General features: G+C 38.1%; 1 pseudogene; it reads right to left on the bottom strand.

Annotated features, from left to right (window-relative positions):
* Positions 1–2,968: 2,968 nt before the first annotated feature.
* LOC140857310 (rust resistance kinase Lr10-like) lies at positions 2,969–7,192 on the bottom strand (annotated as a pseudogene).
* Positions 7,193–15,920: the final 8,728 nt, after the last annotated feature.

Below are 15,920 nucleotides of genomic sequence, written 5' to 3'. Positions count from 1 at the left end.
GGTCGAGGAGGAAATTCGATAAGATCGAAGAGGAAATCCGAGAAGGCTGACAAGATTAAGAAGGAAGATCGAGAAAAAAATTTGAGAAAACTGACAAGATCGAGAAAGAAAATCGAGGAGAAAATCCGAGAAGACTGATGAGAAAATTCGATCAAGTCGAGTAGGAAATCTGAGAAGGCTGATAAAGTCAAGCAGGAAGGCCGAGGAGGAAATCCAAAAATACTGACAAGATTGAGAAAGAAAGCCGAAGAAGAAATTTGAGAAGGTCGAGGAGGAAATCTAACAAGACCGAGGAGAAAATCCGAGAAGGCTGATGAGGTTAAGAAGAAAGGCCGAGGAAAAAATCTGAAAAAACTGACAAGACCGATCGAAGGAAGGCTGGGGAGAAAATCTGAGAAGGTCGAAGAGGCCGAGGAGGTTAAGAGGGAAGGTCGAGGAGGAAATCCGAGAAGGCCAAGGAGGAAATCCGAAAAGATCGACAAGGAAGGCCAAGAAAAAGATTTGATAAGGCTGACAACACCGAGAAGGAAGATCGAGAAGGAAATCTAAGAAGGCTGACAAGATCGAGAAGGAAAGTCGAGGAGGAAATATGAGAAGGCCGAGGAGGAAATCCGAGAAGGAATATTGAGAAAAAAATTGGAGAAGACTGATGAGGCCGAGAAGAAAGGTCGAGAAGGCTGAAAAGATTGAAGAAGGCAAATCCGAAAAGACTGAAAAGGTCAAGAAAGTTGAGTAAATCGATCTCATCAAAAAGCCGAGTTAGTCAACCTCATCAATCCTGAAAGGGTCCAAATGAGCCGATCAGAATAGGATAATATTATATATTATAATATTTTATTATATTTTATTATTTTTTTTGAAAATTCGATTTGACTTAAATATCGGAGGGTCTAGGTGGTCCCAATCGAATTGAATTTTGATAGCAAAGTAATAATAATAAAATATTAAGGCTAAGGCAAAAATTTGTACAACTAGCATCTGGTGAAGTGATCCTGATAATTAAATAGACTTATATAGTGTTGGTTGTGTGGGTAGCAGAAGCACATCGTGCAATTTAAGGTGGTTACGGCAACAACATCAATTTAATTAGTACGATGTAATAATAATCAATTAACAATAATTATTAAGTATGAACGTTTATTATTGAATCTTAGTGTCAAGCATTTTTTTACACGCATTGTCTTTAGCTTTCTAAGCTAAAGGTGTGTCCGTATTCGTTTTGGTCTAGGCGAACGAGGAGGGTGCTGCGGGAGCATGTGCTTTGAGCCCAAGGCCATCAAGGGTAGGGATGGCAAAATTAACCCGACCCGATGGGTATACACCCTATCCGAACCCGGTCAAACCCGAAAAATAGGGTTTGACTGGGTTTGGGTTCGGGTTTGGGTAAAACCCGAAAACTATAGTACGGGTATGGGTAGGGTATGGGTAGTGCTATTTTCTACCCGAACCCGACCCGAACCTATGGATATGGATAATATCCGAACCCATATCCGAATATATATATATATATACATATATACACATATCCGAATATATATATACATATACATATATATATATACACATATCCGAATATATATACATATACATATACATATACATATACATATATATATATATATATATATATATATATATATATATATATATATATATATATATATATATATATATATATACACACACACATATACACACACACACATACACACACACACATATATATGATCTCTCTCTTTCTCTCTCTCTCTCTCTCTATATATATATAATTATATATATGTATGTATGTATATGTATGCATGCATATATGTATGCATGTATGTATGTGTGTGTGTGTGTTAGAAGTGTGTATGTGCGTATGTATGTATGTATATATATATAATTGGTAATTCTATTTTTGATTGATAATATGTATAAAATTATTTTACTTTTTTTTTTGGTATAGAATGGATGGGTATGGGTTGGGTATGGGGCGGGTATGGATTGGGTATGGAGAAATGGGTTACCCACGGATATCCCCGAACCCGTTGGGTATGGGGATGGGTATCTCTTTTCTTATCCGATTGGGTATCGGGTAGGGTTTGGGTATAGGGTATTAAGTTCGGGTTTGGGGATGGGTAGTATACTACCCGACCCAAACCCTACCCATTGCCATCCCTAATCAAGGGAGATCGTATTTGGGAACATGATCGGCTTGCGGTGATGGCCTTTTTTTGGATTCAGATTGGTTTTTATTTTTTACAGATTTTTGATTCATAATCGAAATTAAAAATAAAAATAAAAATAAAATAGATTTGAATGAAAATCAGAACGGTCAAACCTTCTGAAGTATTTGATTTATGATCATTCCAACCACTTAGTTAGGAGGAGTTCCATTCCGATTTCAAAATGAAATGCGAATTATCCGATCTATTTAAAACTCAACTTCCACTCTTCTCTATAAATTTAAATTTTTATTCTGATTTCGATTCGATTTCGATCGCTAACCAAGCACTTTCTTATAGAGAAGAATGAAAATTGAATTTTAGATAGGTTGGACCATTTCTATTCCATCTTAAAATTAAAATCAGAATAAAATTTTTAAATCAAATGATTAAAATAAAAATCATCCATTCCAATTTTTATTTTTGATCTCTATTTTACCATCGTAATTTGGACCGATTCTCCGCAGAAAGATTTGGGTCGCCCGGGAGGCTCTCGAGGGAATCGTTGGTGTAGAATAGGAAGGTGCGAGTTTGTGGCTCAATAAAGGTATAAAAGAGAAGGTACGTAAGTCAGCAGAAATTTATAAAGGTACGCATATATTTTTATCAAAAAAAAAAGGTACATATATTCTAAAAAACAGATATACAAAAATTCATGAAATAGGGACGGCAACTTCATCATAAATCTTTCTTTTTTTACGTGGAAATTTCATCATGAATTATTGTCTGCCTTTTATAAAGATATGGAAAAGACGGACAACGGTTCATGACGAACTTACCACCTCTATGTCGTACATCCTCGACGGAGGCGTGGAATATTCATTCGGACTTTCATCACTTGTTTCTGCAGTTGCCGTTGAGCCCGAGCTGCCGTCACTCCAGTTAGCAATAGCTATCTGATATGTGAGCAAATGCTGGAATGGATTCAATGGTGGGGCGATTTCCGTCTCCCCCTCCAGCATCTTGACCACCTTGCTCATAGGAGGCCTTCCTTCTGGCTGATACTGAGCACACCACAAAGCCACCTTACACGTTCTCTCTGCCATCTCTCTGTCCTCTTCCCTTATTCCACAAACTGATGCCACCACCCCTAGCTGCGCATTCTCAAATTTCTCCCAGACCCATCTGGGGAACAATTCCTGGCTTTCTTCTAGCTGGGTGATGTCGAGATTCCTCCTCCTCCCAACTATATCAAACAACAGCATGCCGAAACTATAAACGTCGCACTTGCATGTGGCTTGAGGGCTTCCGCATCTCGGGTGCAGCATAGCCTAGCGTCTCTCTTCCTCCTATCATGCTCACACGTACGAGTGTTTCTCCTGCTTAACAGCTTAGCTAGCTAGGCCAAAGTCGGCTACCTTTGGACTGAAGTCTGCATCCAGAAGGATGTTTGCCGGCTTTATGTCATAGTGAATTATCTTCTGCTGGCATTCCTCATGCAGGTATCGGATTCCTTTAGCTGTTCCAATTGCAATCTTATGCAGTGTCCCCCATTCGATCTTGAGATCTTTCTGGAACAAGTAGTTGTCAAGAGAACCATTCTCCATGTACTCGTAGACGAGAGCTCTCACTGTGGCATGGAAGCAGAAGCCATAGAGCGTCACCAGATTGACGTGATATGTTCTCCCAATTGTCCCCACTTCAGCCATGAACTGCTCTTCAACTCTCTTATTCAAGCTTTCCGTAAGGACCTCAACAGCCACAGGCACGCCGTTAGGGAGTTCTCCCTTGTAAACTACTCCAAAGCCGCCCGAACCCAACTTTTTGGTGTAATTATGGATGAAGTCTGCTATATCTTGAGGTGAAAACCTGATGCGTCTCTCTAGCAATGTCGTTGAGAAAATTCTCCACCGTTGTTCTCTCGATCTGCGAATATGGCACTGTAACAAAAGGTTGTGATGTCGCTGCTGCGCTTACGCTAGCATTAGAATTTGTTGATGTCTGTCTTGTGTGCTTCTTGATACACTTGTAGACAATGTAAGCCTGCAGGCCAACACGGCCAAACTTGCCACTGAAGTTACTGCAAAATATGTCACAACACTATGATGAGAATTCTGGCCTATAAGATGATAAATATTGAACCATGAAGACCAGTTTCTTGCTGAGGCTAACTATCACGGCTTTATGGGGTTCATCGTAAGGTCGGCTTTGAGACATCTTGGTTGAGAGGGATCTGTATCTAACACAAACAAAATGTGAAGATAAGGGAAGAAACTAATGGATGAACGGAGGAATTAATTTTGCTTACATGGTGATTTGGGAAACTGGGAAATTATTCACAAAACTAGGCTTTGAGGTCTGGCTAAATTACTTTTTAAGAAGAAACGTAAAAAATAAAAAAAAAAGGGTAAAATGCAATGATTTATTCAGGTAAGACATTTATATTGTGCAAATTGATGTGCTTCATGCTAGTGACTCTTCTTCTGCATCATATTAAAGTCTCACTACAAGTAATTCAGTGATTCTGTGTGCCTTCATACACATTACAGAATTTTGCGCAACTCATCACTGACTAGAACGTTCTCTTGTGCCAATTTATGCAGTAGCGTATGCGAACAAAGATTATATGGCCCAAGTGCGACTCCGGGATCTGAAACTAAGCTCCTCAAATTAAGAAGTTCTTGAAGTCATTCACCTAATTATTTCTTCCTCTGTTTTTTCTTTCTTCTTCTTCTTCTTCTTCTTCTTCTTCTTCTTCTTCTTCTTCTTCTTTTAGGAGGAGAAAATGAGGCTATGCCACCTGCTTCTTATTATTTGGTTTGGAACCACACATGCCAATCAGATAATTTAAGAATATCTAGTTCATATGTCACACTCTTTTTCTGGTTGAAATGAATAACTAGAATTTAAGAATAATAGCATATTTTGTAGGATTTAACTTGTTCCAAACAAGCTTGCTACCATGTTTCCATATGATTACAGCTCATTTCTAAAAAGGCTACAATCAGTGGTCCGACCTATCTACAGAAAGAACCAAGCAAATCTCTGACTTCCTATTCAGAAACCAACTGCCTCCTTATTGATTGAGGGGAAGGACTACACTGACGTCCCCACCTGTCACGCCACTTGTCCCTACCCTGCTGCATAATATTAAGATAACATAAAATAAACCCTGTGCTCTCATCTATTTTTCCAATTTTGAACGTGTCCATCCTTTTCTCCTTTTTAATTGCCATATTCCACAAATTTTATTTTAGTTGATCCATGATACCATCCCTCGAATTCAGCATTGTTTTGCTTGGATTCCACAAATAGTTGTTAATATTTGTATTGTTCAGTTGCGAAGTTTTCCCCCTTTTCTTTTAGCCCGTAAAGATTGAGACTCGGGTTTCGGAGAATGATTGATCTTTTTTCCACGATATCAACCATTGATCTTGCTTCGCACAGCTCTCAAAGCACTCCAAACTCTCTCTTCTATCTGCCTGCATGGATCGGAGTGATCCAACGGTGCATATCACAAGGGACAAAAAAAAAAAAAAAGGTGAATCATCAACCAAACCCTTGAGACTCGGCATAATTAAGTGCTAGAGTGAAAAGGATATGAAATCCAGCATGCTTGAGGTACCTATATAGGGACTGCGTTTCGGTGAAAAGCCTCGCGACCTCAAAGGAAAATCACGAACTACTTGTAATTGCTTCCGTTATAAAGCCAAGCATATCAGCCGGAGGCAAGGCTTGCCGGCTTGATCAGCATTGCAGAGAACAATGATACTTCTTAAGTCTTCAAGCTCCCAAGCTGAAGACCATCACCTCTGGATTGAAGTCTCTGATTCGTGAAGAGAAATGAGATAATACTAGCACTTTCTTTCACTTAAATCATCCCAGGAACCGAGAAACGCAAAGACAAGAATCTACAACATAATTTTCTTCTTAGGACCAAGCCAAAATAATTAAATGGTTAACTCGGTACTCTCGTTTCTCCCGTTGTATTTCATGTCACTCTTCAGATTGCCAGTCTGGGTTGCTAAAAAAATTGATGCTTATCGACGTTCTTTGTTTGGAGCGGTAATTCTTCTTCCAATGAAATTGTTATAGCAAGCACAAATATAGGGCATATACAGATTCGTACAATCACACAAAATAGAGAAGAGAAGAAAAAACAAACACAGGTTTACATGGTTCGGCTGAAAAGCCTACGTCCACGGGCAAGACACGAGAGAAAATTCCACTATGATGAAAAGAGAGATACAATCACTCAAGAACTCTCCAAACCCTAGCCGCAATTTGATTTCCCAAACCTCTCTCACAAAACTGCCGAGATTGGCAGAAAATACAATATTTATACTGGTCCGTACCGCGGGGGGCATGCCCTCCGCTACCACCACAGACCTCCCAAAATATTTCATTCAGGTCGCAATGCGGGCTTTTCAGATTGGGTCATAGTTCGAGCCCATAAAAGATATCCAAAATTCAAGCCACATTAACAATTCTTCCCCTTGGCTTAAATTTTCACTATCATCAACAAAATTATCTTAATACTCTGTCTTGCCAAATACCCTCGCAAGGGCACTACTGAGCACTACAAACACCAACCAAGTCTAGGCAATGCCTAAACTTGCTAACTGAAACTGTCTTGGTCATCATATCTGCCAGATTATCATGTGTAGAAACTTTCTGCACAACTATAGTACCTTGTGATACAATGTCCCGAATGAAGTGAATCTAACATCAATGTGTTTCGTTCGCTCATGGTACATCTGGTTCTTTGTAAGATGAATGGCACTCTGACTGTCACAAAACACTGTTGACTTGTTCTGCATCAATCCAAGATCACTCACCAAACCCTGTAACCATATAGCTTCTTTTACTGCTTCTGCTAGAGCCATATATTCAGCTTCTGTGGTAGACAATGCAACTGTAGTTTGCAATGTTGCCTTCCAACTGATAACACTACCAAAAAGAGTAAACAAATAATCTATCAGAGATCTCCTCTTGTCTAAGTCCCCTGCAAAGTCTGAATCCACATAGCCAACAACTGAATCACTCATCTTGGCCCTATCGAATATCAGACCAACATCTGTAGTACTCTTTAAATATCTTAAAATTCATTTCACTGCTTGCCAGTGCTCTCTCCCAAGACACGCCATGTATCTACTCACAACACTGACTGCATGTGAAATGTCAGGTCGAGTGCAAACCATAGCATAAATGATACTACCCACAGCACTAAAATAAGGAACACTTGACATGTGTTCCATCTCTTCATTTATTTTAGGTGACATATCTGCAGATAACTTGAAATGGACAGCAAACGGAACAGTTACAGACTTAGAATTATTCATGTTGAAACGCTGAAGTACTTTCTCAACATAAGTCTGCTGAGACAAGAAAAGCTTTCCAACACTTCTGTCCCGGATAATCTCCATTCCCAAAATCTTCTTTGCAGCACCCAAATCCTTCATCTCAAACTCATCACTCAACTGCTTTTTCAGTATATTAACTTGTGACATGCTTTTAGCAGCAATAAGCATGTCATCTACATACAACAGCAAATAGATAAAAGAATCATCTGAAAGCTTTCTGTGATACACACAACTATCATATGAGTTACGGATAAAGCCATTACAAATCATGAATGTATCAAATCTTTTGTACCACTGCCTAGGAGACTGTTTCAAACCATATAAAGATTTCTTAAGCAAGCAAACATGATTTTCCATACCTGGAATGACAAATCCTTCAGGCTGACTCATATAAATTTGCTCCTCCAACTCACCATGCAAAAATGCTGTCTTCACATCTAATTGCTCGAGCTCTAGATCATGAAGAGCAACCATAGCAAGAAGGGCTCTGATGGAACTGTGCTTCACAACTGGAGAGAACACTTCATTGAAGTCAATCCCCTCTCTCTGAGTAAAGCCTTTAGCTACCAACTGTGCCTTGTAACGAGGTGCTTCTATCCCTGGAGTGCCTTCCTTTTTCTTGAAAATCCACTTGTAGCCTACTACTTTCTGTCCCTTAGGCAATGTCACAAACTTCCAAGTTTGATTCTTATGAAGTGATTCAATTTCTTCACCCATAGCACCGACCCATTGATCTGCATCTGAACAAGAAATAGCTTCCCTATAATTACTTGGTTCATGCATATCAACTATCTCAGCAACTGATAAAGCATACGCAACTAGATCTGCATATGCATATCTCTGCGGAGGTCTGATCTGTCTTCTCTCCCTACCAGTTGCAATGCTATATGGCTCTTGTTGCTGTTGTTCAGGTGCATCCTCTTCTTGATCAGGATCCTGCACCTCATCATCTGAATCACTGAACTGAACTGCTGAAGTATCAACCTCAAGCTTCACCTGTTCTCTGACACCGTGATCTGATTCTGATATTGACTTCTCCTTCTGACCATCCAGTAAAGCAGACTCATTAAAGTCACATCCCTGCTGATTATTAACCCTGGAGACTTTATATCATTGCACCACAACCTATAGCCTTTCACTCCAGATGCATACCCTAGAAATATGCATTTCTTTGCCCTCGGCTCAAGCTTACCATCCCTCACATGAGCATAAGCAGGACAACCAAATACTCTCAACTGAGAGTAATCAGCAGGTGACTCGGACCAGATCTCATAAGGAGTTTTACACTCAATAGCTGTAGATGGAGATCGATTTACCAAGAAACAGGCTGTATTAATTGCTTCAGCCCAGAAATCCTTTCCCAAACCTGAATGTGAGAGCATGCTTCGTGCTTTGTCACAAAGCATTCTGTTCATGCGTTCTGCAATACCATTATGTTGTGGTGTCCCAGTACAAGTGCAGTGTCTCACTATACCTTCGTCACTACAGAAAGCATCGAACTCACGATTACAAAATTCCAATCCATTATCAGTTCTAAGACGCTTGACCTTCTTTTCTATCTGCTTCTCGATCATCGTCTTCCACTTAACAAAAGTTGGAAATGCCTCGTCTTTTGTTTTCAGAAAATACACCCAAACCATCCGAGAGTAATCATCAATCAAAGTCATGAAATACCTGACACCATTCTTGGAAGGAATTCTGTTAGGACCCTATAGATCTGAATGGATGTAATCTACTGTACCTCTGGTCCTGTGCACTGCATTTTCGTTGAACTTCATCCTGGTCTGTTTGCCAAACACACAGTGTTCACAAAAATCCATAGATTCTGTTTTCTGTCTGTCCAATAAATCTCGCTTGCTCAATACAGATAACCCTCTCTCACTAATATGACCAAGACGCAAATGCCACAGCTGAGTCTGATTCTGATTACTGCTCCTAGATACTACTGCAGCTTCCCCTGAAACTATACTTTCCTGAAGAACATACAATCCTGAAACCAAACTGCCTTTCATGAGTACCATAGAGCCCTTGCATACTTTGAGAATTCCATTCTCTGCATGGTATTTGTATCCATGAGAGTCTAGTGTCCCAAGAGAAATTAGGTTCTTCTTCAATCCTGGAACATGCCAACACTCCATAGTTCTGACAATCCCATCAAACATCCTTAATCTGATGTTACCTACACCCTCCACAGGTAATGCACGATCATTCCCCAGAAATACTTTACCACTCATCTGTTTATAAGTGACAAACTAATTTCTGTGTGGACACATGTGATAAGTAGCACCACTATCAAGGACCCAGGAACTCTGTCCATGATCTGAACTCACAGATAGAATTTCTCCAGCACTATCACTGTCATCAGAATTATTGAACCTGTCAACAACATTCGCAGAACTCTCTGATTGCTTTCCCCTTTTATTTTTCAACTTGGGACAATCTCTGTCACGCCCCAAATCGGGGACATAATACGGCCATGCTACCGAGGGATGGAGCCCACGATAACACGAAGCCAATTCATCATAATCATCTAAAATCCGTCAAATAAAAAGATTCAATTCTATTATTCATCAAATAATTGAACCAATATGGGTTCAGAGCATCTAAATCCAAAAGCAAGTACTAACCCGAATCTCAACATTCATAAATAACTACAAATTCATGATTATAAAATAAATTAAACTTCTGTTGTCAAATTTTTCAGCTTGCTATGCCGATCTTCAAGCTTGAATTCCTTTTACCGATCCTAACCTTATTTCTCTGTTCAAACAAAAAGAAAATAAAAAAAATATGAGCTACACTAGCCCAGTAAGTAGAACTTGCACTTCCTTATCGGATCAAGCATAAGTTTTTCATGATAATGCAATATTTAAAAAATAACAGATAATACAAAATAAAGCATTTCATAGAGCATATAACAAAACAAGTTATAAACTCATCATGCATGCATAAATTATGTATATTTCACAATCATGAATCGTAAATCATTTTCATCATGTATTCATGTCATGTTTCAAAACATTGCTCACAGACATTCGTGCTAAGGTCACTATTATACCCGTGACAGGGCCATGTTTCTTAATCGACAGAGTTCTTAATTCATGTGCCAACTTTATACCCGCTGGCAAGGCCATGTTTCATGTGGATGCTAGCTCCGGATGTCGACCTTCCCGAAGGGATTCATTCATAGCCATCTGAGAGCCTTTGAAATCTTTATATCTTTTTCTTAAAGCATACATATACATAGATGGGAAAACAATGAAATTCATGCTTCATAATCATGCTATTTTCATAAAACATATTCATGAAATCAATGCTTACAATAAAACATGCTTTTTCATATCACATATGCCGATCCTTAGTTTATAAAAAATTATGATTTCATCGATAGCAATTCTTTGCATAAAAATATATTCATTTAAAAATAAATAAGGAGCATAAGATCTACTTACCTCGTTCATCTTAGATCTTCGGACTTCGTTAGAAGAATCAGCTAATCCTATTTAAAATATCAAATCATTATCAAATTCTATTCCATAAAATAATAAGATTAAATCATAAGGAAAGAGGACCGTTGACCGAATGTGTCAGACCATTCAGATACCAGGGCAATTTAGGATCTTTGATCTGAGGGTCAGATTCAAGTGACTTGATCAAGAAATCGTGAAACACAGATCGAATTAAGATCAAGTTCAATCAATAAGGTTCTTTAATAATGGTTTTGAAAAATACTTGATATGGCCAAATGAGGTTGACATTCAGCACGGATATCAAAGCAATTTTGGATCATCTTATTAGAGTCAATATGAGCCTCTAAAAGATGAAGGCATGACTCGATACAGGATTCATAGACCTTCTTAAAGAAAGAAAGTCGGTCATGAGAGAAAAAGTAGAGAGAGAAAGTGGAGAGAGAATCTTCGTATCCTTTAAAAGTGGCAATCATGATTGAGATCATCAGAGATCATATCAAGGTGACTTAATATAGATTGACCATGATTGATATTATCAATTTCGAAAAAGAATCGGATCGGGATCCGATCTACTGCACGAATTTCGGAGCAGTCCCAGATCATCATATTTTCATCTCAAGTTTATCCTAGGGTCTGTGATGTAATCAGAGAGAGAGAATGATCCTAGAGAGACGAAATCCATAATGAGAGAGAAAGGTCTAGAGAGAGAAAATAAGAAAAAAATCTAGAGAAAGAAAATATAGAGAGAAGGTAGAGAGAGAAAGTCCAATTCTAGAGAGAGAAAGACTTTAGAGAGAGATGAGAAAAAACTTTCTCTCACATGTATTTATTATTATTATTATTATTATTAATATATATATATTTCTTTTTCTTTTTCTTTTTCTTTTCTTTTTAGAGAGAGAAAATAGAGAGGGAAGAGAGAGAAAGAGGGGAGAGAGGAAAATTTTCTCTTTTCTTATATTTTTTTTTTCTATTTTGTATTTTCTTTTCTTTTCTTTTTCTTTTTCCTTTTTCTTTTTCTTTTCCTTTTCTTTTCTTTTTCTTTTTTTTTTTCCTTTTCTTTTCTTTTTCTTTTTCCCCCCGTGGCCTTCTTTGGCCGGAACAGGGGAGGACTAGAGAGACGTTGCCCGTGGTTCAGCGGGCTGTGGCGGCACGACCGGTGGTCCGGCAGCGGCGACCGACGGCGATGGAGCCGGAGATGGCCGGCGGCGAGGTTCGGCCAGTGGGAAGTTAGAAAAAAAATAGAAAAACAGGGGACCGCCCCTTTCCTTGAATTTTCTCCGGTCATTGGCCGATCACCGGCGGCCATGACCTTCGGAGAAGATAGGTAGAGGGGTGGGGGTCCAAACCTAGGGGTGCGGCGCCATGGACGGCGGCGCTGGTGGCCGAAAAAGGGAGGGAGATGGCTCGGCCGAACAGAGCAAAACATGATCTTGGATCTTTGTGGATTTTCTGACGAACCCGACGGCCGGCGAGGGTGCACGAAGCCATGGGAAGGAGGGGAAGGAAGAGAGGAAGGAGGGCCGGGGCTTACCTTCGACTTCGGTGAGGTTTCCAGCGAGAAATCGCGGCGAGCACAGGTCGAGGGGCCGCGGCTTCAAACGGGAAAATCAGAGAAAAACTCCGACGATCGTCGGTGATCGAAGGATCTACACTTAGAGGAGAAGAGGGGGTTCTTATAGAGCTCGTCCTAAGGTCTTTTAATGGCCCTAGGACTCCGATTTTTGATCGAAGACGGGGAAGAGGAAGACTCCGATCGGGAGTCTTCCTCCCTGCTCTGTTTTTTTTTTTTTTTTTCCTGGTGGGCTTTGTGGGCTGGTTTTGGGCCCAATTGGGCCGGATTATCACATTCCACCCTCCTTAAAAAAAAATTTCGTCCTCGAAATTTAACATACCTTCATTTTCAAATAAGTATGGATATCTCGTCTTCATATCATCTTCAAGCTCCCAAGTGGCCTCTTTCTCTTCATGATTACTCCAATGAATCTTTACATACGGAAAGATATGCCGTCTTAGAACTTGCTCTTTTCGATCAATAATTCGGAGGGAAAATTTTTTTTTTTTTTCTAGCATCCATTTATTATCAGTAAAATCCTTCCTTATTTCCAACTAACGTATTTCATAATATCTTTTGATTTAAAGGATTAATATTTCTAATCAATTCAGACCACCACGCTTTTGCTGCGCACTCTGATCTCAACTTACCAAATTATCTAAGTCTATCAAAAATAAAAGATATCTTCGTATATTAAATCAATCAGAGATAGATCCAACTTTCAGATTTCATATACAATTAAGGGTAAAATTTAAGGTTTCTTTGTCATTACTATCTCTTAGGCATAGCACATCAAAATTAAATCTTCATCCACCTTCTATGTTTGAACTTATTACATAAACTTCACCACTCCTCAAGAATCTAATATGTCTAGAATTAATTTGATTTAACCTTCGATTTACCTTACAATCATTTAGACAACTTCCAAACCAACCTTTCTTTGCAAAGAAATTAACATCAAAATCAGCAAAGTTATCATGTCCTTTATCCATATAGGTTTAGCATTCCAATGTCATCAAATATACCTAACATAATATATCAATACCTCCCACTTCATTTTAGGGTCAACACTTCTCGTACTCAGATCAACCTTGCTAATTGAAATCTAAAATATAACTCATCATATGCCACTTATGCATAAATTTCATCATAATACCTATTGATTCGAAATCAAATTATTGAATCATTTCTTTTATATCTATCATGTTCCTCATGATCTTAGCTTCAAGTTCAAATATCATTAAAGTCACAATCTCGAATAATGATAATCTTAAGCTCAAATACCACTTAAGTCATATTCTCTAGTGATCATAACCTAAACTTTATATCATTCTATCACGTCCTTAATGATCATAATCTTAAGCTCTGATTTTATCCATTATACTCCACTCGGTCACATCCTTTTGATCATATATAAAGTTTTGATATCACTTTATAATCTCAATGATCTTAAACCTAAACTCTGATATTAATCTATCATATCCTAATCATTTATATTATTTATATCATAATCCTCAAAGATTATAACCTAAGATCTGATACCATAAAATGTCACGCCCCAAATCGGGGACATAACACGGCCATGCTACCGAGAGATGGAGCCCACGATAACACGAAGCCAATTCATCATAATCATCTAAAATCCGTCAAATAAAAAGATTCAATTCTATTATTCATCAAATAATCGAACCAATATGGGTTCAGAGCATCTAAATCCAAAAGCAAGTACTAACCCGAATCTCAACATTCATAAATAACTACAAATTCATGATTATAAAATAAATTAAACTTCTGTTGTCAAATTTTTCAGCTTGCTATGCCGATCTTCAAGCTTGAATTCCTTTTACCGATCCTAACCTTATTTCTCTATTCAAACAAAAAGAAAACAAAAAAAATATGAGCTACACTAGCCCAGTAAGTAGAACTTGCACTTCCTTATCGGATCAAGCATAAGTTTTTCATGATAATGCAATATTTAGAAAATAACAGATAATACAAAATAAAGTATTTCATAGAGCATATAACAAAATAAGTTATAAACTCATCATGCATGCATAAATCATGTATATTTCACAATCATGAATCGTAAATCATTTTCATCATGTATTCATGTCATGTTTCAAAACATTGCTCACAGACATTCGTGCTAAGGTCACTATTATACCCGTGACAGGGCCATGTTTCTTAATCGACAGAGTTCTTAATTCATGTGCCAACTTTATACCCGCTGGCAGGGCCATGTTTCATGTGGATGCTAGCTCCGGATGTCGACCTTCCCGAAGAGATTCATTCATAGCCATCTGAGAACCTTTGAAATCTTTATATCTTTTTCTTAAAGCATACATATACATAGATGGGAAAACAATGAAATTCATGCTTCATAATCATGCTATTTTCATAAAACATATTCATGAAATCAATGCTTACAATAAAACATGCTTTTTCATATCACATATGCCGATCCTTAGTTTATAAAAATTATGATTTCATCGATAGCAATTCTTTGCATAAAAACATGTTCATTTAAAAATAAATAAGGAGCATAAGATCTACTTACCTCGTTCATCTTAGATCTTCGGACTTCGTTAGAAGAATCAGCTAATCCTATTTAAAATATCAAATCATTATCAAATTCTATTCCATAAATATAATAAGATTAAATCATAAGGAAAGAGGACCGTTGACCGAATGTGTCAGACCATTCAGATACCAGGGCAATTTAGGATCTTTGATCTGAGGGTCAGATTCAAGTGACTTGATCAAGAAATCGTGAAACACAGATCAAATTAAGATCAAGTTCAATCAATAAGGTTCTTTAATAATGGTTTTGAAAAATACTTGATATGGCCAAATGAGGTTGACATTCAGCACGGATATCAAAGCAATTTCGGATCATCTTATTAGAGTCAATATGAGCCTCTAAAAGATGAAGGCATGACTCGATATAGGATTCATAGACCTTCTTAAAGAAAGAAAGTCGGTCATGAGAGAAAAAGTAGAGAGAGAAAGTGGAGAGAGAATCTTCGTATCCTTTAAAAGTGGCAATCATGATTGAGATCATCAGAGATCATATCAAGGTGACTTAATATAGATTGACCATGATTGATATTATCAATTTCGAAAAAGAATCGGATCGGGATCCGATCTACTGCACGAATTTTGGAGCAGTCCCAGATCATCATATTTTCATCTCAAGTTTATCCTAGGGTCTGTGATGTAATCAGAGAGAGAGAATGATCCTAGAGAGACGAAATCCATAATGAGAGAGAAAGTCCTAGAGAGAGAAAATAAGAAAAAAAATCTAGAGAGAGAAAATATAGAGAGAAGGTAGAGAGAGAAAGTCCAATTCTAGAGAGAGAAAGACTTTAGAGAGAGATGAGAAAAAACT

This window comes from Elaeis guineensis, chromosome 1 (genome assembly GCF_000442705.2).
Source record: "Elaeis guineensis isolate ETL-2024a chromosome 1, EG11, whole genome shotgun sequence".
NCBI classification, from domain to species: domain Eukaryota; kingdom Viridiplantae; phylum Streptophyta; class Magnoliopsida; order Arecales; family Arecaceae; genus Elaeis; species Elaeis guineensis.
Note: the sequence above shows the minus strand (reverse complement) of the source record. Positions and strands in the feature narration are given on the sequence as shown.